Source organism: Falco biarmicus, chromosome 4, assembly GCF_023638135.1.
Source record: "Falco biarmicus isolate bFalBia1 chromosome 4, bFalBia1.pri, whole genome shotgun sequence".
In the NCBI taxonomy this organism is placed as follows: domain Eukaryota; kingdom Metazoa; phylum Chordata; class Aves; order Falconiformes; family Falconidae; genus Falco; species Falco biarmicus.
Window position 1 is genome coordinate 84,862,809 of NC_079291.1, and position 25,150 is coordinate 84,887,958.

General features: G+C 54.4%; 1 protein-coding gene across 4 annotated transcripts in view; it reads left to right on the forward strand.

Moving 5' to 3' along the window:
- The first annotated feature begins 1,071 nt into the window (after positions 1-1,071).
- Positions 1,072-25,150, forward strand: part of RAI1 (retinoic acid induced 1) — a 77,163-nt gene continuing 53,084 nt past the window's right edge. For all 4 annotated transcript variants that reach the window (XM_056336009.1, XM_056336006.1, XM_056336005.1 and 1 more), the window contains exon 1: positions 1,072-1,250. The gene's annotated coding sequence lies outside the window, so the exon portion shown is untranslated. The remainder of the gene's footprint in view (positions 1,251-25,150) is intronic.

Below are 25,150 nucleotides of genomic sequence, written 5' to 3' on the forward strand. Positions count from 1 at the left end.
GCGGTTAACCAGCTGCAACCGCTGAGCAGCGAGAGCTTATACCAAATACCTGATGGAGAGGAAAATCCGAAGCGAGCATTAGGCAGCAGTGCTGGCTGCAGCCAATTTTCCTCGCTTAATATGTTTCCTGCACTCATCCCCCTCCCTGACCTCAGCTCCTCCTTGGAGCACGTTCAGCCCCAGACGCACCACTGAGCAACAGCCAAGGCCAGCGGGACCGCTGCCATTTTGTCCCTCCCCTCGGCTCAGAGGCCAGGGCTCCTGCCACGGCTGCTGCAGACCTCAGCTGCCCCCCCCCCGGGGCTCCCCAGGCTCCCCGGGGCAGGGTAAGGGGGCAGCACCCATGGGGGCTGAGCACCTCCTGGCACAGCTGGTGGTGGGATGGCTAAGGGTTAGGCATGGCACCTCCATCCTTTGGATGCGTATTCCAGACTCAGATGCAGATGCAGATCCAGATGAGGATCTGAATCCAGCTCCAAATGCAAATCCAGATGTGGATCCAAATCTTGATCTACATCCAGTCCTAGATCCAAGTGCAGACCCACACAGTGGTCCAATCCTCATCCAAATGTGGATCCAAACCCAGAGACAGACCCAGCTCCAAATCCGGATCTGAGCCCTGACCCAGACCCAGCTCCGAATCCGGATCTGCGCCCTGACCCAGGCTCCGGTGCGTGGCCCCCGGTGCGTGGCCCCCGGTGCATGGCCCCCAGTGCACGGCAGCTGGGAGCTCACCCTGCGCCCAGCGCCGCTGCCCACCGCCCCGTGCCCGGTACCCGGTTGCCCAGCACGTGCCGCCCGGTAGCCGCCGCACGATGCCTACTGCCGGCCCGCCGCAGGCTCCCGGTGCGGCCGGACCCAAGGCCCGGCACGGGGTCCCCGGTGAACGCGGTCCGTGGGCCGGCGATGCCAGGCGCCCGTGGCACCAGCTCCCCGCGGCGGTGCCCGGTGCTGGCGGCGGCGCGCGCGGAGGGCCCGTTCCCGGCGGCGCGCGGCGCGGCCGGCAGGTGTCGCCGCCGTCGCGGGCAGGGCGGCGGGCGCGCGTGCACTTCCGACGGCGCTCGGTCATGCCCCCGACTTTCCTCCCCTCCCTCCCGGCGCCGCGCGGGGCTCCCGCCCGCTGACACCGCTGAGGCGGCTCGCACGGCGCGGCGCGGCGCGGCGGAGAGCGGCGCGGCCGCCCGGGGATGGCCGCCGGGGCCGCCCCCGCCCAGCGCCGCCGCTGAGACGCAGGGGGCACGGCCCGCCAGGTAAGCAGGCTCCGGCGGCGGCTCCGGGGCGGGCGGGGGGGGCCGGGCGGGCCCCGGGGCTGCGCCGCTGAGGCCGGGCCGCGGGAGGCCGGCGGCCCGGGGAGGGCGGAGGGGAGGGGGGGACACAGCCGTGGTGTGGCGGGGGGGAGAGGGGCTGGCCGAGAGGGGCGGGGGCCGCGGTGCCCGTGTCTTGCCGGTGTGGGGGGGCCCTGCCCGCCGCCCCGCGTTCCCAGCCCGTTCGCTTCGCTTGGCAACGGCGGCGGCAGCTCCCGCCGGGCCCGCTGCGTTCCGGCTGCCGCTGGAGTGGCGGCGGCACCGCGTCCCCCGCCGCGCTGCCGGCATCTTCCCTTCCCTTCCCTTCCCTTCCCTTCCCTTCCCTTCCCTTCCCTTCCCTTCCTTCCCTTCCCTTCCCTTCCCTTCCCTTCCCTTCCCGCTGCCCGCCGCATTCCGCCCGCGCTCCCATCGCACCGCACTCGCATTTGTAACCGCAGCCCGTTCCGGCCTCCCCCCCCCCCCCCCCCCCCCCCCGCCTCGCCCCGGCCTTGACCCCCACCCCGAGCCCGAGCCTGGCCCCAGCCCGGTGACGTCACGGGGGGGGGGGTGCGCAGCGAGGGGCTCCCCGGCCCCCCCGGTCCCCCGGGTGAGCGCAGCCCGCGGTGCTCCCGGCTGGCAGCGCCGAGATGTGGAGGGGGGGACCTGGTGCATCTGAACCCCCGCTGGAGGAAGGCGCTCCCCCCCTCCCCCCCGGCGAGCCCTTCTGCTGCAGCTGCTAAATTCCAGCTAAATTCCAGTGTGCGCCCCCCCTTCCCCCCCACCCCCTGGAAATGTGCAGCTGGAGCAGCAGCCTGAGCACGGTGGTGCTGGCACCCCCGGGGATCCCAGCGGAGATGCTGCCCAGCTCGTCCCCCCGCCCAGGGGTCCACATCCCGAGGGCTCTCTGGCCGGTGCCGAAGCCTCGAGGCTGACGTCACAGACCTGCCAGAGGTTTTCATTGACGTCAGAGCGGGGGGCTGCTGGGGTGTGTGTTTGTTCCCCGCCACCTTTGATGGAGTGCAATGCCGTCCCTTAGATGTGAGCAAATTTGGCGTGGTAAAAGCTCTTGTGGCCACTGGTTCCTGCTTGTGCTCCCCATGGCTGCGAGCGCTGCCTGGGCTGGCTGCCCTCAGGTGACCTCCCAAAGCGATGTTTTGGAGGAGCAAAATCAGCAGTGGGTGTATTGCATGGGAGAGCGCGCCTAGGGCCCCGTGCAAGCGGAGTGGAGGCATCTCTGGAGGTGCCAGCACCTTCTGAGGGCTCTGCCAGCTCAGCGCCAGCTGCTCCAGCCTATGGGCATCACTGGAGCCTCCTTGAGGGTCCAGAAATGGTTTTCTGCTGGGTGCCAGGGCTTTGCAGAGCACTTCTACCCCACGGCCACCTTCCCTGGGGTGGCAGCTCATGTACCCCAGGTGGGCAAGCAGCACCGTGGTGGTTCTGCAGGTGTGGGTGCTGTCACCCCTGCGTCGGTGGGAGAGGGTGCGGGGACCCATGGGGGCGAGGCGGAGGCTGGCTGTGTGTGGCGCCCCGGTGCTGAGTGGTCAGGTGCACAGCCGGTGCTGAGACCGCATCTTCTGGTGTCTGTCACTGGCTGATGAAAATGGACCTTGAGCTGCTAGGGGATGGAGTGGAGAAGGATGGGAAGAAGCCAAGTGAGATGGAGAAAAGGACATGTTCCCCCCGAGTGCTTTTCCCTCCCCGTTCCTCATGGGAGCAAGGTGTGCCTCGAAGCATGGCAAGAGTGATGGGGGGGGGGGTTCAGTGTGGGTCTGCTCATGGGGCTCAGAGCCTGGGCTGGGGGCATCTGCACCCTGAGCTCTGCAGCCCAGGGCCGGGAGCTGTGTGAAGTTCAAGGCAGGAAGTGAGAAATAAAAAAACAATAATAATAAAAAAATATCACGACGGGTAGAAACCACCGGGCAGATTTAGGGAAGCGGCATGGCTGTGCCGTGGAGCCTAGAAGAAGCGTGCATCCTTGTCTGATGAGGAGCTGCCCGTGCCAGGGACCGCAGACCCACCTCTCCTCTCCCGGCTCTGTCTCCTCTGCAAGCCCCAGGGAACAATTGCATACAGAGTGCTTCGTTTCAGAGCCACCACAGTCATTTCAGAGACCTTTTAGGCAGGAAAAGTGCTCTGTAGCGTGTAATTTGAAGGCTCTGCTCTGAACCTTCACTGTCGCTCTGCTAAATGATCCTCTGCTCTTCCAAACCTTTGCTGCCTGGAAACCAGCAGCAGTGACCTGGTTCCTGGCCTCGCTTGGTCCCTGCTCTCCTTTCGGCCCCGTGCTAAGGTGAGAGGAGTTGCAGGTTGCAAGGAGCAGCCTGGAGTGTTTCTCTGTCATGCATGTGGCCCCTCAGATGTCAGAGTCCTGTGAGATTTCAGCCAGTCTTAATCATCTCTCGCCTCTGCCTGAGCTGCAGAGGTTGTCACAGCTCACTAAGGATTTTCCAGCCCGGAGGGTCGACTCTTATGAGGGCTCTGTGGGAAAATCTCGGGGACCCAGACTGATTTCCTCCGAAATGGGGGAGCTGCAGAATTCTTTTCTGTGGCATCCCTCTGACTTGGCAGCTCATGGCGAGAAAGAACGGTTTGTTCTGCCATCAGAGGAAATGGCACAACTTTGGTTTAACTGATGGAGCCGCGCTGCAGCCTTGCTGCGGGCATGGTGAGCGGAGCCCGGAGGTGATGGGCCATCAGTTAGCCAGGGAGTGTGAGATCACTGGGGGTTTCCTCATCCTCATCTTTCTTCTCCTGCCCATCCTGGCGTGAGTTGCCCCAAAACTTTTGTCGGTTGGAGGCACACCTGCAGGAACAGAGTGAACTGTGGGTTTCCTCTCACTGTGGGCGCTGCCTGCCCTGCCAGATGCAGGCAGGGCTTTGAGTTCCCGGCAGCCAAGGTGTGCAAGCAGCTTTGCAGCTGGGTGCAGGCAAAGGGAGAAGGATGGAGGGAAGGAGAATCACTTGCATGTGAAAGGTTTGGCTGTCACCCTTCAGCCTGTTCTCCGCTGATCCAGTCCCGTGCTGCAGCACAGGGCTGAGCACTGGGCTGGTGTGGCAGCAGCACGCCGGCTGGCACCACGCAGGCACACGCACGTCTCCTCTTGCCTTGTGTGGCTTCGCTCTGCTTTGGATTCGCTCCTGGTTTCTGCCGAGGCAGGGAGAGTCCCAGTGACGGTGGATTTATGCATGTCACCGAATCAGACACACGGCCAGGGCAGGAGGGAGCTGTCTTGAGTCCATCCTAGCAGGCTGGATCAGCTGTGCCAGGCAGATACGTGGGTCTAACCTGCTCTTTAAAAACTGCTGGTGCTGGGAACCCCACCCTGTCCCCAGGTGACTGCTGCCACTCACTAATGACTTCCAGCAATGCGACTTGGCTTCTGCTCACATCCTATCCCCCACAGCAGGGCACGAGGCAGAAGAAAGGCAGTTTCCCTTTCTCTTCTTCACCTCTCAGAGGGATGCGTTGCAGCTACAGCTCTTCCAAAGACCGGGTAGGATGCATCCCAGCTGAGGTGGAGCAGGCAGACCCGTGCATCGTCCTGCCGACATCCTGTCCCACTGCCTGCTCAGAAACACGCTCAAAATCCACCTGCTCAGCATTGCATGGATTTGGGATTTCCCCGAGGAGGCTCGTACAGCTGCTCGGGGCAGGCAGAAGGAAGGCTTTCACCCTGGGCCTGGTGCAGAGGAGGAGGAGGGAGGCAGGTGCAGGCACTGGGGAGCTGGCGTCACAGCCGAGCGCAAAGAGCCAGTTCCAAGCAGCGGTCACCACCTGCGCCCAGCCGGCAAAAAAACTACACGTCCCAGCAAGCCAAGGGCCACCAACAGCGGTGCAAGATGGAGAGCAGCTTCCTAGGGCTGGCGGTCACCCCCGGTCCCGGCGGGAGGGTGGGTGTCACTGCGGGGAGGCCGCTTTGCTGCGGGAAGACAGCCGCTTGGGTTTTGCTTCGGTTGCACGGCCTAGTTTTGAGAGCTGGAATATGCTCCAAGATGGGCTTTCTGAGTTGCTTTTTTTGGTTTTGTTTTGTTTTAAGTGACAGCATTTCCCCTTTAAATTTACATCTCTAGCTGGGGAACACAGCCTGGTGAGAGAGGGAGTGTGAGACTTTTATAAAAAGAATGAGTCGGGTTTTATTATCCCTTTGAGACGAGCAGGGAAAATCTATACTGAAGGCATGAAATAGCAATAAAAATGGACTTTTTGCCAAAGCAAAATTAATTGAGTGAATCTCAGTCCTCAAGCCTGAGCTCCGAGAGGCTTATGAGTTGGATATGAACCATGCTGCCCCCTTCCAGGCTCTCATCCCCCGAGGAGGGGAGGCAGAACCTCCCTGCAGTCATCAGCACTGAACAACGAAGCACGATGTGATCACACAGGAGGAAAGGACTCATGCTTGGGATACAGGCATCCCCACCGCTGCGAGGCTGGGGTTGTCTGCAGCCCTGATGGTTCTTGGAGCAATTACCTTCTCCAGGTCCATTGGCTTGGGGACCTGCTCTGATGGCATGAATGGGATGCTGACTATCACGCAGTGGTCATCACGCCAGCATTTCCATCACCATGAGTCATGGCATCCCACCTGGACTGCGGATTTGGGGGAGTCCAACAAGAGAAAGGAAGAAGACTGGACACAGGCTCCTTGAATCCATTGTGGAAACCAGGAGAGGAACCTGTCTTATCCTGGCCTCGGCTTGCTTTAATTAACCATTTTCCTCCCTCATCTCTGCTTCCTGCTCCTGCCCACGCTGGGGTCTGGCTCCTCAAGACACTTTCTGGGCAAAACCATCACAGGAGACACCCCCCCACTCCTGGGTCCTGGGTTTTGTTCGTCTGGACGTACACGTGCAGTGGCACCAGCTCCGCTTTCCCCCTTTTTTGGGGGGAAGGATGGCAGGAGAAGCCACCGGACAGACCAGCAAGGGGAAAGATGATTCTTTTCAGCAGATGGTGTGAAGAAGGCGAAGCTGTGTAAACCTCCTGAGTCCACCAGAGAGACAGAGATTAAATAGCGAGAGGACTGAGTGGCACTTCCAGGCGGGAGAAGGAAGGAGAAGAAAGGAAAATGGGGGTGGAAATAGGATTGGAGAGTGGAGCTGGGGAGAGGAGTGTTGGTTTGAACAGGAATCTCCTCCCACTTGATGTCTCCCCTCCAATTTGGAGGGCCTAGATTCAGTGCCATAAAAATATAGCCCTTTTCAATCCCTTATCTTGCAGGAGCAGAAACAATTGGCCTGCAAAGAAGGAGAAAACAATCTGTTTGACTGACAAACAAAAACACATTTCTGCACAAAAGGAGGAGGAGGAAGAGGCAGCTGTCTGGCTGCTGCTTCGGCTTTTTTCCTTTCCCCTCCCTCTCCTGTCCCCTCGCTGATGGTGTCAGAGCAGAGCCGCTACCCTTGCCAGCAAAACACCCACCGTTCTGACTGGCTGGGTTCAATGTCAGGCTCCTGCAGCAAATGTCATTGTCTGCCCCGCTGTCACCAGCCACAGCGGAGATGCGCAAGACCCTCTGTGATGCGCTCCTGGGGATGGTGGGGAAAGGTGGTACCCTGAGCATCAGTGGGGCAGAGCCCAGCTCCCGGGAGAGGCAACACCAGGTGCCAGCGACAGAAACTGATGCTCAGGAGACAGGGACCAAGGTCAGCGGCTCACAGGGCTGAGCTGGGGACAGAGGGGATGCAGGAGGTCCCTCACTGGGGGACCTTCGGGAAGTTCAGCCAGGTTGTGGATGATACGCTGATATTGCAGCACATGGGCAGCATCGTTGGAGCACCAAAGTGCTGCCGTTTGTGATACTGCTGGAGCCTCGGCCATCTTCAGAGTCAGCTCTGTGCCTTGGTTTCCCTGTCTGCAAAGTCAACAAGATAAGATGCAAATGCTGTAAAGAGAGCTGGGGCAGAGAAGGGCCCTGTGTGCCTTGAGTCATTATCCTGGCAAGTTGTTATCCCAACAAATAGTTATCCCTAAGAAATCTGTATGGCAACCACCATACTGGCCAAATTGGTGCTGGGGGGAATCTGTCAGCTAGGCAGGAGAAGAGCTTGTGGGATCTCAGCAGTTCTTCGCCTCTCCAGAACAAACTCCTCATTTGGAGGCTTTTATAAAAGCAAGAGAAACTCATTTTCCCCACACGATTCCCTGACTAGGAGCAGTGGCAGTTTCCTGCCTGGAATGGCCCACCGAGGGGACTCTGCTCCATGGGGACACGTGAAGCAAACAGCCACACTCCAAAAACAGGCACATGCAATAGCCGGTGCCTGCCCAAACCTGGAAAAGCAGGAGGCTGGAGCAGGGCAATTGCTGCAGGGGCGTGTTAGTGCTACCACAGAGGGAGTCTACGGTAAATAAAGGGGCACAAGAAGAAAACCTTGAAGCTACTAGGACAGTCTTAGTTGCTTTTGATCCAGTTGCTGGTGACCTGCTAGAGCTCACTGGAAAGATGATCCCGCATTGGTGCATGGTTCACGTTTTCTTTTTTTTTTAAGGAGCTGTTTCACTCTGCAGCCACGTAGCAAAATAACATGTAAGAAATCACAGATTCCAGGTGGGCTAATAACATATAATGACTCTCAGTTCCTGCGTGGTTCTCTTGATGCCTCAGTCCAGGCGTGTAACAGCCAGGCTTGCCTGTGCATCCTCAGCCAGGCTTGTTGAAATGCTGGTATGAATTGATAGAAATATCCTGAATTCAAGTGAATTCAAGAGTCTCTGCTTTCTTAGAGTACCGCAACAGAAGCTTTGGGGAATATTTGGCCTGAAGCATTAGAAGAATTTGATTTATCATTTTTTTAATTCCTGCACCTAAAATGCAAGAATTTTCTGCATTTTCCTTTCCTCTTTCATTTCAATCATTTCAATAGAAGATGAGAGGAACCATCTCTCCACACATCAAACTGCAGGCAAAAGAAAATACAAAAGATGACTGGACTCCTTTTACAACTTTGGCACTTGACTTTCCTCCCCAGAAGGGGAAGATGCATTGTCAGCCTGTCTTGTGATCGGGCTGTATCCTTTTGTTACCCTGATAAATGTCAGCTGACCAGGCTGGGATGTAAAAAGCTCCATCTCTACCAGACCGTTGCTGCGCTGCCTTGCACACAGTATTTGGGCAGGAAGAGGCCCAGCGTCTCCCCGCCTGAGCCGTGCTTGCAGGTTTTGCCTGGCGCAGGGGCAGTTGTATGCTCTACAGGGAAGCACAGGCAGCGACTACAAGAGCAGGTTTTGCCTGTGTCGAAGTGGGTGGCACCACCCTTCAGGGACTGTGGTTCTCAGCATGCAGTGATCCAGTCTGGGATGAAGGCACCTTCGACGGAACGGGTGGTCTGTGGGGGTCTGTGCACCAGAGAAGAAAAACGTGGTTTTATTGAAGTGGCGTGGCTGGACCCTGTCAGTGCTGCTCGGGGGCACTTGTTCCCTTCCATCTCAGCCATGTCACAATCATGCTGCGTCCTCTACAGGCACCTGCCCAGCTCCCCTGTGTTGGTACCTTCTCCCAACTCCTGCATGCCCTGCTGTGGCCCCCCAAGGTCCTCCAGCATCCTCTCTGCTTCTTTACTTAGTACTGCCCCCCAAATTCTCCCTGCCTTCTCACTTCAGCTCCTCCCTCCCTGAACCCTGCCGGGAGAAAAGCTAGCCTGGTGAGGGTTTATCCTCCATGCTCAGTGCCAGTAGATGCAATGCAAAGCTGATGCTGTGATAAAGTAAATCTAACAAAGACGTGGAGTTTGGTTCCCAGGCAAGAAAGACCGTTCAAGGTTTTAGCAGATGCCTGCTGGCATCTGGTCCTGCGTGCTCTGAGCATCAAAGGTGGCCATGGGAGTAGCTCTTGGGGTGAAGCCAGAGTTTGGCTTAGCCCACGGCTTGGGGAGAGGTGGCCGAGACTGAGTGGGATCTGGTGAAGCCCTGGCTCTCGGCTTCAGGCCTGCAGATGTCTGGGTGCTCACAGTCTCTGGCCGGTGGGCTGGTATTTCCCATCGCAGACCCAGCATTTGTTGAGCAGCATCCACTCTTGTTCTATCCAGGACTACCTGGAGCCTCTTCTTTCCCTGCTGACACCTTGCTCGCTGGCCACGCGCAGGAGGGGAGCAGGCATCGCTCACCCCTTCTACCAGCCGCAATCACACAGCAGAAGCTCGTCCTCAATGTTACTCTGTGCTAGCGCCTCTTGGGATTTGGCCAGTGTGTGTCAGGGCTCTGCGCCTCTTCCTCTACAGCTGCTCTCCGCTCAGCTGTGTCACCCAGAGCATCCCTTCCTCCTGCCTCAGGTTGCTTTGTACATCCCGTTTCCCGAGTTATTTTGCCCTGATTTATACTAGGTCACGGACATGTGGGTCCCTTACTTGGCTGTGGTAGCACAGCCTCTTCGATTAGGTGTATTTCCAAGCATGACTTCCATCTGTCCATCAGTCGCTATAGCTAATTTCTGCAGCGTTTACAGCCATACAGGGGCATCGTTTGTATGTAATAATTGCTGATGGTGGTAGAACTGCGATAAATGATCTATTCCATGCATTTCACCTCTTTTCTATTCACAAATTGTTTGTGATTTTTTGTAGTTGCATTAAGTATTCAAAGTGACTGTGATTTCCCCCATCGTATTCATTACTCAAAATTGTTCTCCAGATAATTTCTGCAAATAATTCGCAGTCTTCGATCTTTTGTGAATACTCAGTCTCAAGAATGAGAGTTGTTTTAATTGGGAACTTGCATCACATGATGGATTTCAGCTTCCCGATTGGGCAGACTTAATTTTTAGACTTAAGGTTTGGGGAGGGAACTGTTGCAATTAAGAATTTGAAATTCACTTTCTTCCAATATATTCAGTTGCCACTTAAAATAACAGTCTGTCTTCTCTTTTTTTTTTTTTTTTTCCCCCCCCCCCCCCCCCCTTCCTGGCCAAAAATCCCTGCCGGTAACTTGTTGGCAAGAAACACTTGGAGAATATAAACAAAAAGGTGCCACCAAAACAGCTAAATTTAACATATCTAAAAACTGGAGTGATGATTCACGGTGGTTTGTTTTGTATTATTCGCCTCGCTCTGGTAAAAATAATGATCAAAATAATTTAGAAACATAAAAAGTCACATAGCGAGGGGACATTTATAGCACTAGGTTTCATAAAATCTTCCATCGATGGCTCTCTGCGTGCCTGAGAAACATCCTGTGGGCTGGCTGGTGTGCAGCGGTGAGTTGATACCCTGGCCTTGCTCAGCACTCCGGCCCTGGGCTGAGGTTGCTGCTGGCTCGGTGGAGGCGGAGGGAAGGAACGTGCAACCAGCCTGGCTCCCCATACTGCCTTGATCTGCACCCGCAGCAGACAAGACTCCGGTTGTCTCGCGCAGAGCTCGACTCCAGGCAGAGGGTGACCGTAAGTGACTTGCCCAAGGTCACACTCCAGCTCCCTGGTTCAGCTGGAAATAGCTCCAAGGTCTGATTCCCGCCCACCGCCTCCCAGTAGCCCCCTCCTGCCAGGAGGTGAGATGGAAAGGCGCAGAGTTCAGAGTTTTCTCTAAACGACAGCCTGGCTCCCGCCACCTCTCGTAAAACCTCCTTGGCTCTGTTTTCTGCCCCCCACCATTGGGCTGAGTCAATATGACCCCACCCGTCCCCCCTTAATAGCACGGGCTCCTGTGGCATATTTATGCCTCTGAAGTGGAGCGTTGCGCCAGCATTCGTGTTCGTGCAGCACCCGCACATCCCGGCTGCTCGCTTCCACCAGCTGCTGCTGCCGATTTCCCTTAAAAATAAAACCCCTCTAAAGGTACAGCAGGGACACCTTAAATGCAGAGCTGTGGCGTGCAGTTAATCATATCCTCTTAACGGGTTTATTCGCTCATTAAATATTTAAGACTCGTTTCTCTTTATCAATAGTGTGGAGGCGTGCAGGCCCCGGTGCAAAGATTTATGCACACAATAGGATCGGTGCATTTAGATTTGTTTGAAGGGATCCGAGAACCATTTAAAACTCGACCGAGGGGGACGGTTTCTGCTGCTGCTGTTTTCCTCCGGTGAGGTTTCTGCCTCCTGACTGTGGTTGGAAGGCAGCAGGAGGAGAGGCTGGGGGTTGTGGGATGAACGGCTGCCTCCAATAACCCCCCGGTTGCTTTTGAAATAGCTGTGCTGCTTTTTGAGGGATGCTGAGGTCTCGGAGGGGGGCCCTGCTTGTGCCTGGCATGAGTGTCCTGTAGTGATGAAGATGTGCTGTGGAAAACGTGGCGCGTGCAGGCAGGACCTGGTGCTGGGAGCGTGGTTGTGGAAGTGGCATTTTGATCCCTGCTTCCTGCCGCTGTCTGTGGGAAGAGCTTTGCTGTCGCAGCTCAGATGTGAATTCCAGCTCGTCTGGCGCTGTTCGGGAGCCGTCATGCAGGTGCAACATCTGTTGTTCTCCTGTTATTACCTGGGCTCTGCTCTTCACGCAGGTGTAAGAGCAGTGGTGGCCTTTTTGGTTCATAGCATGCAGGGAGGACCAAACCCAAGCCATCACCTTGATCCTGCCTCCCATCCTTCCCATCGTCTACCCTACCCCCCTGCCCAGCGCGGCTCACCAGCCCAGCCCACCACCCAGAGCATACAGTCTTCATCCAGTACCCACCATTTCCCCCCCTGCCCCATGCCTGGCCCCCAGTCCCTACATGGAGCTCCGTGGCGTGCCAGCTGCTGCCAGATGTGTTGCCCACTCTCAGTGCGGGGAGGTGATTTCTCCTGCCAAAGTGCACCCTGTGAGCATGTGTACTCCTGTTCCCCCATCTCTGAGGGCTGTGGGTCGCAACCTGGTGCTGGAGCGATGGGGGTATTGTGATGGGGCCGGGAGCCTGACTGCGCGTCCGATGCAGTTGCACAACGTGACCAGCACCCGTCCTTCCATTGAGCGCGTTGCCGGGGCTTGCAGGGACAGCAGGTCCCAGCACGCAGGACTCTATCACCATCTCAGCGGCCTCTGTTTAGATCAGGAGGGAACATCTCATGCCAAGACCTGTCCTCCCCAGGCTGCAGCTTGGAGTCGGAGATGGCAGCAGCTGACTCCCGGTTTTTTTGGCCCCCTGTGGCATCCCGGCAGGTTCTTCTCACAGCTTTGCATGCAGCTAGACATGCCCCTTCCAAAAACTCCTCTCCGGGAGCTGCTGGGGTGGGTAGGGAGGATGAGTGGCTGCTGTGGCAATGGACAGAGTTGGCAGCTCCCTCCTGGGGCTATGAGAAATACCCTGGCTGGATTATTGACAGCCCAGAGCACGGGAAGAGTGTGCATGCGTCAGATATTTACCCAAACCTCTCCTGCTTTGCAACGTGCCCACCGAAAAAAAGAATCTGACAGCAATAAAACTGTCGGGCGGCTGCTGCTGCTTTTTTTTAAAGTTCTATGATAGCTTCTCCCCCCCCTTTTTTTTAATAGCTAATGCATCTGTCACTACTTTCCTAATGAGCTTTCCGAAAGGGCCTTGGGGACCTCTACCTATCCATGTGGGCTTGGATAGGAGCTTACTCAGGGGATGCAGAAAGAATTCAGCTCCCTATTTCACCCCCATCTCCTCTCCACCGCCCTCCCAAACTCCTCTCCGAGGGCAGGTTGTCCAGAGGGAGGGGAAGACAGCAATATCTCAGCACTCGGCAAGCTGGCGTGCACCCCCTGCAATCACAGCCAATAATGACAAAAAGACGGGGCTGCTGCCAGAGATAGAGAGCTGAGCTCCAAGCGTTACAGCAATGTCACAGCCTTGGGACTGCTGCTGGCTGCTACTGGAAAGAAATTTCCTCACAACAGGCAGAGTTATAGGAAGGAGCCATTGATTGCATTAAAAAACACCCTCCCCACCTCTTTTTTTTGGCATGGATTTTCAAGGCTTTTTTTTTTTCCTACCCCCCCCTCCTCCATTTGCCATTGAAGTTGCGTTCAATAAAACCCATCGCCCGAGAGCGTCTGTTCGCATGTTCTCAGCAGTACAATGGGCAGAGGACTGCAGTGTGCAGAGGCTCAGCCAGCCTCATGCAGACAATGAGGGGGTTGGAGCGGGGCGGGGGGGGGGGGCTTTTATTTTATTTTATTTTATTTTTCCCCCACCTGCCAGCCCCCACTACTAATTGTAATCACAAAAGGCAAGTGGGAAGGGACTGGGAGAGCAAGGCTGTGGTTCACTGGGGTCATGGTCTCCATCAGTCATTCTTCCAGCCTGTTGCTGGGTAAAAGCCTGGCTCCTTGTTTTATCTAAATGACTGTGCAGTAAAAGCCTCTTCGCCCAAAAAACCACCCCAAAAAAAGCTGTTTCAACTGACTCAAAAAGCATGAACTTCCCATTGCCATCCATGAGAGACTTTCCGTTGACTTCTCTAGGCACAGAAGGGGAAAACAGTGGGCTTGGTGACTCAGGCACAGACCTGGGATCTCTTCTTGTCTCTGACGCTGTTGGCAAATCGTTTAGGGCCGATTCAGCAAGGGGTTGAACGCTGCCATCCCTGTGCCATTCGATAGGGCACGAGAGGATGCACCACTTGGCAGGACTGAATCCCTAATCGTGCTGTGCCCGAATTCCCCTCAGCTGTAAAATGTAACGGTGCTAACCCTACGTTGTGTGATGGTGGAGAAGCTAATAACTATTAATGCCAGGGAGATGCTTCCAGATCTCTAGATAAAAGGTGCTCAAGGAGGGAAAATTATTATCATTGTGGGCCAAATAGCTACAGGGGATTCGAAATCTGTTTGTATTTGTAGGATGTAACCACTAAGGAGGGAGAGACTGGGACAATGGAGCATGCACAGCACTAATGGAATGAGCATAGGAAAGAGGATATCTCTGGAGACCCTTAAAAACCATTTCCCAGTGGTAAGATCTGCTTGGGTTGTTTGTTCTCCTTCCCAGATGAGAGCTGCATTCATGACGCTTTTATCACTTACAAAGTGGACTAGACAGAGGGCCAGAGTGTGTACTGTAGGGACCAGCCTGCGTGTCTCTCCAGTGGGTGGGTCTGTGGATTTAACAGGTCTCAGCTTCCATTTCTATCTTCTGGAGCTGTGCTTTGGAACAGAGGGAGCTGGACTGGATGTTTCAGACCTGGTTTTCAAGCTTATGGGATCTGGGTTTGGCCTCTGATAGAGATGCAAGGGCATGATGGGCATCTTGAGGCTGCAGCTGCAGCAGGAGGGTAGTTCAGGGTGGGTACATCCCTTGTCCCATCCAGGGATGGAGCCTTGGGATATGGTTTGAGCTGAGGTGTGGATTTGGAACAGCCTCATGGTAGCACGTGAGCGTGGTGGTTTCTTGAAGCAATTTCATTTGGAGATTCATCTTTTCCAGCTGATTCATGTTCCCGGTGCAAGCGGGTTTCTTGCTGTGGTGACAGTAAAGCTCTCTGAGGCTCTGCATACTAACACGCCGTGGTCCAGACTATGGTCTCTTAGTGGGCTCTGAGCCCGGTGGTGCCAGGAGCTGTACAAACACAGGTTGTTCTCTTGAGATTAAAACCAAGTTAGACAAGCTGTTTGTTGTCTGTGGTCAGGCAGTGCCGAGAGACCTGTGCATTGCTGTGCAAAGCACTGGGCAAGTGTGTGAGGGAGAGAGAGACAAGGCAGGTTCCATCCCGGCTCCCCTGGAGAGTCCTCCTTGCTTACCCACAGTTCCTTGCTTGCAGTGGCGTGCACTGCTCCGAAATCACGAAGTCGCCTTGCCTTTGCACCCTGACACAGCCCCATTTTGTGCTCTGGGGAGCTGCAGCCTTTCTCACTGAAGACCTGCAGCACACCATGATCTATTTTTTTTTTTTTTTTTCTTCTCTCCTGGACACTTTACTTAGGTTCTTTCTTCCCTCTCATTTTCTCTACCATCAAATGAAAGCCATTCAGACCAAAACGGTTCAGTCTGCTCTTTGTGTCTGGAAAACAGAACACCAAAGACAGCTGGACCTACCCGAGATGGCCACGGCCGTGGCAACAGTGGCTCTTTGTTAGCGCTGTTGTCTCTGCCCCTATCTCCAGTGTCTGGGGCCCTGTCTCTTTAAAGCTTTAGTGTGCTGTGTCAAAGCCAACAGAGAGTTCAGCTTATTAATGGATTCGCTAGGTTAATATCCCAACAGTTTGGTGTGGTGTGTTTTTTTTTTTTTTCTTTCCCCCACCAGCATAATTTAGAAAGGGGGGGAGGGGGAGAGAAAGATAACCCAGTCCCATTTCTGGGGAGGAGGGCACGCCATGGCTCATTGCTTTGGAGAAATGGAGCTGGAATGGTTGGTCGGGGCCACGAGGAGGTGGTGGCCCAGCCCTTCGCCTTCCTGTCTGTATGTACATTTCTCTCTATCTCCTTCTCCTGCGGGGTTCCCTGCATCAAAGCTTCTTCCAGTTCTTATGCTAATGAGGTGCATTAATGCTTAATGACTGTGAACAGGCTTGTTTAATTGCACCTATCTGAGCAGGAGGCACGTTGCTGTATAAGAGGGAACGACCATGTAAGCAGCTGCATGCCCTCCTGGACAGTCTTAATTACATGTAAAACTGATGTGATCTAAACCACCAGGCTGGTGATTAGTTTAGTGAGGCAGGTGGTACTTTGCAATTCAGTGCCTCAGAAACTCTAGAGCAAGTGAGATCAGATTCTTTCGTAGGCTATGGAGGATAAGGCAAGCCCTGATCATCCTTGAATTTGATGTTGGGTGGGGACAAGCACAGCATAGTAGATTAATTTAATTAATTTATTGCAGTTAGTTTGCAAAGACATTATCCGCGAGCGTCTGTGCAGAATACTGAGCAGTCCCATTAATGCAATGCTATTTTGCCTGTAAATCCTCTCCCCCCGCCCCTTACAGGAGGAATGAGCTGCGATGGTCTCAGCTTTCTGCAGTGTTATCTCGCGCTGTTTGAATACGACTGATTGTCTGAACTACAAAGGGGCCCGGCGCTAATGCAAAGCCATCCCTATTGGCACTAGACCTAGATTAATGACTCTGCATGCATTGCCTTGGCTCTAAACTGGATTTCCCTAAAGCAGCTCACGGTGCTGCTGTCTGCGCTCCCGTTTCAGTGCCTCAAGCCGGGCTGCAATTGTTCAGCTGGCGCGAGCAGCGGGTCTGGGAGCACCTCCAAGTGCGAAGGCTGTTAAGTAGGGGTGCACAGGTATGAAGGTACCTGTTATCGTGAGCCATCTGCTGCTAATTACCCGGCCTCGCTTCTTGTGATTATTTGTTTTGCTTTTATTCACCAGAGGGGGGATTTAAAAAAACAAAAAACAAAAAACAAAAACACAAAAAAAGCAACCTTTTTTAGAAATCGCTTTGGGCAGGGGAATAAACGGAATCCAGCAGTATCCTGGGGTTGGTTGAGCACCCAGGACCTGCATCTCCCAGGACAGGCACCTCCCAGCACACTGCTGCCAGGGGTGAGCCCCCTTCCCCATCCCCGCAGCGGACCCTTCCCTCGGCCTCCTCTCCCTCCAGCGCTTCCTCGCCGTCCCCGTCCCATGAACTCTCAGATCTTCCCTCTCCCTGCCCGCCCGGGCCCCAGCGGCGGCTCTTCCTGACGTTACTCCCACAACAACCACTTCCTTCCCGTCCCGGCAGCCCCTGGCTCCGCAACCGTCCCTGCCTGGCCCCGGCCAGCCCTGGCCCCTTGCTATCTCCCCAAGACCCCTCTTCAGCTTCTCCACTCCAGCCACCGCTATTTATTTTGTAAAAGGGCTTATCTCAGACACAGAGGCTCTTTCTGCTTGAGGTGAAACCCCCGGCCGCAGGGCTGCTGGGTGGGAGGCGACTCAGGGCCCTGCTCCTGACATCAAAGCTCGCTCCCGCTGTCCGCAACACCCTTGGGGTTTTGGGGTTAGAAACCCACCATGTGGGACATGTTTTAGCCAATCCACAGGGACCAGCTCCCCGGAATTAAGCATTCCCTCAACCGTGCCATGCTTCAGGCTTGCTGGCAGGGCAGGAGGGCCCGGCCATGGCAGCCGCCTGCTTGTGGCGGGAAGGCAGCAGAGCAGGAGCTGCGGAAGAGGCAGGCTAGGTGTGTGGTGGTGCGATGAGAGTGCTGCAGCATCTTCCTCGGCATCTTCCTCCCAGTCAGTGTATTTCCAGGCAGGAGAAGGCGTGCAGCCATGGCAGGGGCAGCAGAGGGAGGGCAGCAGCTGAGGAGAGGAGGCAGCAGGGGGAGACACAAGATGGCGGCTACCCTGAGGGGAGAGCAGGGCCCTGTCTGGTTTCGGGTGGGAGCTCTCCCTCCATGGGAGTGAGCCCCACTCCAGCGGGATGCAGCTGCCTGGCTCTCCATGGGGGAAGACGGAGGCCCCACCACCATCTGTCTTCTCCTTGCCCACCCCATCAAGGCTTTTCCCAGCCTGGTTCCACCACGGCATATTTTGCTGCACCAGCCCTTGGCCTTAAAGTGGCCCCAAGGCAGACTTTGAGTGGAAAAGAAGACTTTTCCTCTCAGAAAAGCCACCCTAAGCACAGCCCCATGGTGGCGGCGGCACCATGGCAGCCGCTGAGCCTCATGCCATTGCCGCTCCCAGGGGCCCTGCCCCAGCATAACGCCTCCAGATGAGACCTCGCCGCCCCAGCGGGCATGGCCACCCGCAGTGCTGTCCTCTCGAGGGGGCTGAGCACCTTGAGACACTCCATCACTGAGAAGACAGGAGTGTTTTGCAGAGAGATGCTGTGAAACCAGTGCGGCGGCGGCGGGGTGCTTCTGCCCGGGGGGGGCTCAGCCCTGCCTCATCTGCGGGCGAAACACCCTCGCGCCGAACCCAAGCCCGAGCGAAACCTTTTTTTAGCACTCCCCTATTTGCCAAGCGTACTTCCTTTCTTTTGATTCTTACCACCTACATACAGTCTGACTGCAACGGCAAAAAAGAAAAAAAAAAAGAAAAAAAAAAAAGAATTGCAACATTCAGTAGAAGGCTTTTCTGTCTAATGACGTTAAATTTATTAACCAAAACTCCAGCTGCACCAGGCTGGGATCTAATAATATTCAGGCTATGGAGACATCAAGTAGAAAGAAGCTTAAAGCCCTTTTTATTTCACAGTAAAACTGTCAGTAAATAACTGGATTGTCTTGAGACTGAGAAAATGGGGATTTATCTTCCTGAACATGAAAAGTGTGCTTATTTTTTTTTATCAGCTTCAAAAGGCCCCAGCAACCTTGATTTTCCTTCCACACCGTTCTCAGCAGCTCTGCCAAGCCCCAAAACCACACAAATCAAGAGACAGGCTCTAAAGATATTTTTAATTAAATTAATTCCTTTTCCTTCCTTCCCCATTTCTCCCTTGTCCCCTCCTCCATCCTCTCTTTCTCTCTCCCTGTGTCCCCAGCTAATGACTTCTAAGCACTGTGACATTTCAGCACTGGCTGTCACTAACACCACACCTCCGTGCTGGTTATAAATTGGGCACAGAGACATAAAATTCCCTGCAGAAGGTCCCCGTTTGATGATATTCTCCGAGGTAAATCTCCAATAGCTCCCTGTTTTCTTTAATAACGCTAATAGGCATAGATTAATTAAACTGTTATATTACTTCCTTCTTTCTACCAGTACCAGTTAGAAATCTTATTACCTGCTCCTCTCCGCTCGCCTTTTCCCCAAGGTGGTTATATTCCAACCAGTTACCAAGGTTTCTGAGAGGCTGTAGCACAAGGTGAAACGGCAGACAGTGTCTCCACAAGGCTGGATCCTGCCCCCAGCCCTTGGCTCCGAAACCCCACCGACCTCGGCAGAGCCCGGGCGGGCGTAAGCGGGGTCAGGATTAAGCCCGGTTTGTCTGAAGAGGTTCTGTCTTGAAAGCAACAGCGGGGCTATTGTTGAGTCTGGATGCCCCCTCTAAAAGGGACCACAGCTGTAGGAAAGGGAATTGTATACATCCATCAACTCCTCCAGGGCCCCAGGATGTATTAGTTAAGATTGCGGGATAGCATGTCTCGGCTCCACTGAAGGGGTCCTTTGAATGACATGTTGGATATACTGTTGCACATCTGGCTGCTGTATTATTGAATTGCTCTATGGTTGTATTTTCCAGACCGCGGGAATGTGTTGGTCTGGAGAGGGGGGTGAGGAATGAAGGGGACGACATGTGGGAAAATTAGAGGGATGCGTCCTGTGGGGTGGGGTGGGTTTGGATGGAGCTGCGTTGTGAAGGCGGGGAGGGAAGGGGGGGAGCAAGGCGATGCTTTCACACAAAATGCCGTGTTGCCATTTGAAATCCACTCCAGAGCTTCCTGCTCTAATTAAATTTGTCACCATCGTTACTATAATGCCTGCCATTCCTCTGGTGCTTTTTGTTCTTAGGGATCCCAAAACATGACAGAGGCAAGGGCAGAATCTCCAGGTTCTCTGTGTTTCCTCTGCGGGAGCTTTTTCTGAGCAAACCCAGGAAAATGCTTTGGGGCAGGAGCGCAGCCACTTCTGCTTTGGGGACACTGGACCAAGGAACACTGAGGCCGGGGGATCTGGGCAGTTCCTGCACTCACACATAAGGTACCTCCTGGGACTGCTAATTTGCAGGAGCTTGGGCGAGCACCCTGGAAGGCCCACTGCAGCAAAGAGCCCTTCTTGGGCTCTTACATGGCTCGTCCCATTCCCAGTCCCTCCAGACCTGCACGGGAGCCCAGCATCCCCACAGCCACTGCTGCACCTCCACTCTTGGCACCGCGGAGGGCCGGCCAGCCACCACCAGCCTGCCACGAGGTGCTGCGTACGGCTGCTTCGCGCCGCACTGGGGCGGGAGGAATTCACTAATTACTCGCGGCTCTTAATATGGCCCCTGAACGCTGCCAGAGTGGCGTGAAGGGCTCAGAGCAGAAGACACAACCTGCTCCATCGTGTCTTCTGTGTCAGCTTGCAACGAACTGAATGCAAAAAGGCTGTCTGAGCTGCAAACAGCGGAGCCCTTGGAAATTTAAAGGTGCAGAGCACAGAAAACAAAGGCGAGGCGATCTCGCGCTGCTGAATATTCATCTTGGTGCCTGATCCTGCCAGGAGCAAAGCCTGCACAGCTCCTGTGAAAGCTGATGGGAGGGAACATTGGTCTGAACCACATCTTGGGCTCCAGCCCAAATCTGAGGGGGGGGGGGAGCAAATTAGTCCTTAATGCACATATATCTTAGACTAAAACCTGATAAGGGAACTCTCCTATGTTAATTTACCTGAGTTATTTACTATACTGATTGCTGAAGGTACTCTGATTAGCGCATGAAATATTTCTATACCTTCGGTCTGATTAACCCATATCTGCAAAATAAATATTTGTCTCATTATAGTTATGCGATCGTGCAATCAAAGACCCTATCATAATGGGAAAGGGAGAGAGTATCCGTGTGAAAAAGGCAGGGAATGGCGACGCAGAACGAGTGGGTTTGAGAGCAGGGAGATGAAAGGCGGGGGCATAGCTCGAGGGGGAGGCTTAGTGGTCACAGCCTGTGGCCAGAGGGGTTGAAATGCCGGGGAGGGCACAATTCTCCTCCCGTTTCACGGGTTCTAATTGGGACTAATTCCGTTTGACTCAGCAGTGTTGCGCCAGTCCCAGTGAGAGGAGGGTCAGACCTTGGGAATCACAGGGGTGAGTCCCAGCAGGCTCCCAGCCTCCAGCTTTTTTGAAACAGAAGCAGGGAGTTCCCGGCAGCGCGGTGTGTGTGCCAGTCTCCCAGACAAGCTCTTAAAATAGCCCAGCGCACCAGGCTGTGGCACCGGGGGAGAGCGCAGAGGATGAAGCGTTCAGTCTTTCTGGCCCAGATCCGGGAAGAGTGGGGGCTGGCAGCTCCCAGCCCAAGGCGAAGGTGGCTTAAAGCACGGTCTGGGGAGGAGGGCAGTCGGCACCCCACGACCAGGTGGCAGGGAGCAGAGGAGTCGGCAGCCGGTGATGCCAGCACTGCCATGCGTGCTGGACATCCTCCCTCCCTTGGCGAGGGGAGCTGTAAGTCATCTGGAGGAGGGGATCCCCCCTCTGCCATTACAGGGCTGTTTTGCATATGCTCCGTTAGGAAGAGAGAAGAGTTTTATTGTGGCTGTACAGAAGAGCTAAGTCAAGAGGTTGCTTTATGGCTCGTGGATCCCAGCGTAGAGAGGAAGGCGTCCCAGATGCAGCATATAGTAAGCCTGGCAGCATTGTATAGCACTGCTGCATCGCAGAGTGGCTGCAAGCACTGCTCTGCAAAAGAGCTGAAGTCATTTTTCTTCTAAGGGCAGGGGGTAGTGGGGAGGAAATATGAAGGCAGCCCTGTTGCTAAGGAAATCTGCTCTTTGTATGGTCGTACATTTAGGTAATGCTAATGAAAGGCCATATAGTAGCGAGGTGCAGATGTCAGCACTGTGCACTCCTGGATATTTGATTAGCATTTCTTTGACTTTGCCTCCTCTAACAGAAATACCTGAGTGCATGGATATTAGGAAAATAAAATCCCCCTTTCCTCTGCCAACAGCCCAACAGTGCACGTTACGCAGAGAAAGGAAAAGCCTTACCAAAATAAGACACTCCATAATGAATGTGTGTTTTTTTCCCCCCTACACACACCCTGGAGAGGATGAGAGCAGACATGTGATGAGAACAGAAATAGTCACATCACTTAATGCATTGCTGGACGGTACCCAGCCGGCACAGTGATGAACCTGGCGTAAGACCCGATAGCAGCAAACCAGCATAGCATCCTATTTAATGGCTGGTGGCCCACAGATGTTTTAAACCTCGAGACTGCATCTCAGGTTTCCCTTTCGACTTGAGCATCAGCAGGCTGCTTTTGGAAGCAAAGGCTACGGGTGCTCTACCCAGGGGCCCAGCGCATCCACAGATTAGCTGGTGTGTGTGTGTACGTGTGTAGTGTCCAAGCCCAGATCCGGTGATCTGGCTTACGAAGCAGGAGAGGACCCGTGCTGCTGCTACAGAGCGTTGTGTCCTGTTCTCGAGCATCACTGGAAGAATGAGTCAGCCGTTTTCCTTTGCGCGGGGGTCGAGTGGATGCCCCTGTCTGAGTGTCACTAATAAAAGCACCCAGAAATGTAACAGCTCTGTGCTTGCATGTCGTGCTTGCAACTGTCTTAAAGACCAGCTGCTCTGCGTGAGACTTCCAGAGAGCGAGAGCGCTTGAATGAAGCCCTTATATCTCTTTTCCTTTTGCCTTTTTTTTTTTTTTTTTTTTTTTTTTTTTTTTTTTGCCACACAGTGCAACGTGGGCTCTGTTCCTCTTCGCCTTTTGCTCTTGCACCCTGGGGCAGCCCGCTATGTCTCAGAGGCATGAGGAGTGAGTCCTCCCAGGAGTCCTCCAGCTTGTGTGAGGAATGGCCCCTCAGGGGCTAAATCCAGCAGCGGGCCGAGGTGGCAGAGACATCTGTGCGGCAACACTGAGCGTCTCCTCGATGGCAGCAGTGCCTGGGACTGAGGTTTGCAAGCCTTTTGGTGCAGCAGCCGGGGACGCCTCCCTCCCTGCCCACCCTGCCAGCACCTGCCCCTCCCTCTCGCCGTTGTGCAACATCCCAAGGGCAATTACAGCAATGCTTACGTGGAGGAGTGATATTGGGAAAGTATTTAGTCATTTTAACTGTTCTGCTGGCGTCTCCCCTCCCTTAAGGTGGTTCCTATTTCTTTCCCTCTCCCAGTGTTTTATAGCAACTCCTTGCAGCAGCCCCTGGCCCAGTGACTCTTCTTAGTGCATCCGTGGGTACCAAGGGCTCCTCTTGGTGAGGGGGAGCCCACTCTCACAGAAGTGCCAAGAGCCGCATTCCCATCAAATGACTCTTCCTTCCTTTTCCTCATCCTCCGGTTCTTACTACTGTGATTTTAAAGCTTCTATGCCTGGACATTGATGTGTGTGGGGGTGGTTTTGAAAGCAAAAGTAAGAGTCAGGAGGATGCAAAGCTGCTTCTGCTCTCAGAGGCTTCTGGACACTTCTCCGTCTCCATCCCCAGAGTGATTCTCTCTGGGCCCAGTGTAAACAAGACAATCCGTTATAGCAGTTTGAGCCGTTACTCTACAAACACGCTGTCAGCCCCTGCCCCCACCGCAGGCTCCCTCTGCTCCTTCTCTTCCTGCTGCCATGCTGCGTGGCTAGCATTGGTGTGGCGCAGGGGATATCTGTCGGGTACTCATCCACACACGGGAGCAACCTCCAAGCATCGGCGGTGGAGGAAAGCTCCAGCAGGAGCTGAAGTTGAGTCTGCAACAGCCCCATCGGCTCACCCTGGTTCAGAGGGCCAATTGCAAAACTGAGCAGCGTTCAGGGAAGTTTAGGGACGCTGATGCACTCCCAAGGAGGAACATGGAAGAGTCCCGGCATTGTTTACCCCAGAAAGCCATTGAAAAAAAGAGACCACGGTAAAAGAAGATAAGCTCATGTGCGCACAAAAACAACACTGAAAAATACATGATTAAGGTTACAAAGTCAGGCACTGAGCGTGTAAGAAATCCCAGTATTAAAAACACCTGAGCAGCTTATGTCCGGCAGAGTGGCATGCATTCATGAGGGTGCAGTCTTAATTCTGTGGTCACAAGCTATTTCTTCTGCAGAGACTGCCTCAGGGAGTGTGTGGGAGGGATGTAGCTCGGTTAACAGCAGCTCAGTGTCCAGTATGTGGCTGTCCCCCCACTATTTGGTCTGCAGCCCCAGTGCCTCGCTTGCTGTGCGTCACACACATCCTGCTTGGAGAACAAAATTGTTCCTCCTGGACTATCCTAAAACACTAAGTCTGCTCTCACCTCTTGTTTTCCCTTCCTTCCCTCTGTCCCTTCCACCTCCATGCTGCTCGGTGGTTAGCAAGGGGGAGTAGCAAGACCCTCCCCAGCAATAACACTTACAGGGAAGGCTGGCTTTGCCCTGGGACCCTGGAGCAGGAGGAAATATACTCTGCAGCTTCAGGAGGGCTGATGCAAGTGCAGCCCACATGCTTCACACTGCCAGCATTTGATTTTTCCATCTGTTTTTTGTTTTGGTTCAGTTAAAGGCAGAGAGGAGAGGTGGATTTTGGTGTGAACCTCCTGTCTGTCTGCATGCAGTGTGCGGGACAAAGGCAGCTTAGCATGGAGAGCCCCAGAAGCACCCAGGAGTGGGCTGGGGGACTTAGAAGACATCATTTCTTCTGAAGCTGTGGGAGAAGCATACATTTAGGAGAAGCAGCCTTGCAGCCTGCTGTATGTATCCACCATCTGAGAGCCAAGCCAGCCAGAGCCTGGAGGGGACAGATGGAGGAATTAAGGACATCTCAGCTGGGCAGTAGAACCAAGGGATGCTTGCAGGGAAGCTGGCTCCCATACCTGAACCACTTTGGAGACAAGGCTGGGAGTTATCACAGCTTTTCTTAGCAAGAGAGCCCTCCACCGGAATAATGTGTTGTGGACATAAAAGGAGATCTGGAGAGGGAATATTTTCACCCTGGAAGGTGCTAAGAAACTTGCATTTAGCTGCTAGCAATCTGTTTCAAACTGGGTTTCTGTCCCAGGAAAGAGAAAGCAGAGCAATCTTGCTGTGCTGACCGACTGTAAATTCTTTCCTGGCTTTGCTGGGGAAAAACAATGCACTCTCAGTGAAAACCTCCCAGAAATCCAGGACATGGGTATTTTATATGTCAGCCCTTTACCACTGCGGAGAGAGCAGCTAAGGAGACCAGTCAACTAGATCCCCTGACTTTTATTTACTGACAAGTCTGGAGTGTCTGGTGAAGCCTCCCTCCCTGAGCTGGGCAGGTCACGGTGACACACGTGTGATCGCAGGAGAGAGGCCAAGAAACCATTCCTGAGAGAAGAGATTCAAGAGGGATATGTGTAGCAGAGCACAAAATGCAAAAGCCATGTTGAAACTTTGCATTTAGATGCCTGCAGCAGCAAACCAAGGAGCTTTCCACGAGGACCGATTGATTTCCCGCCTCACAGCATTTGCTTAAAATGTATTCATAAATATACCCACCACTACTAACCATCA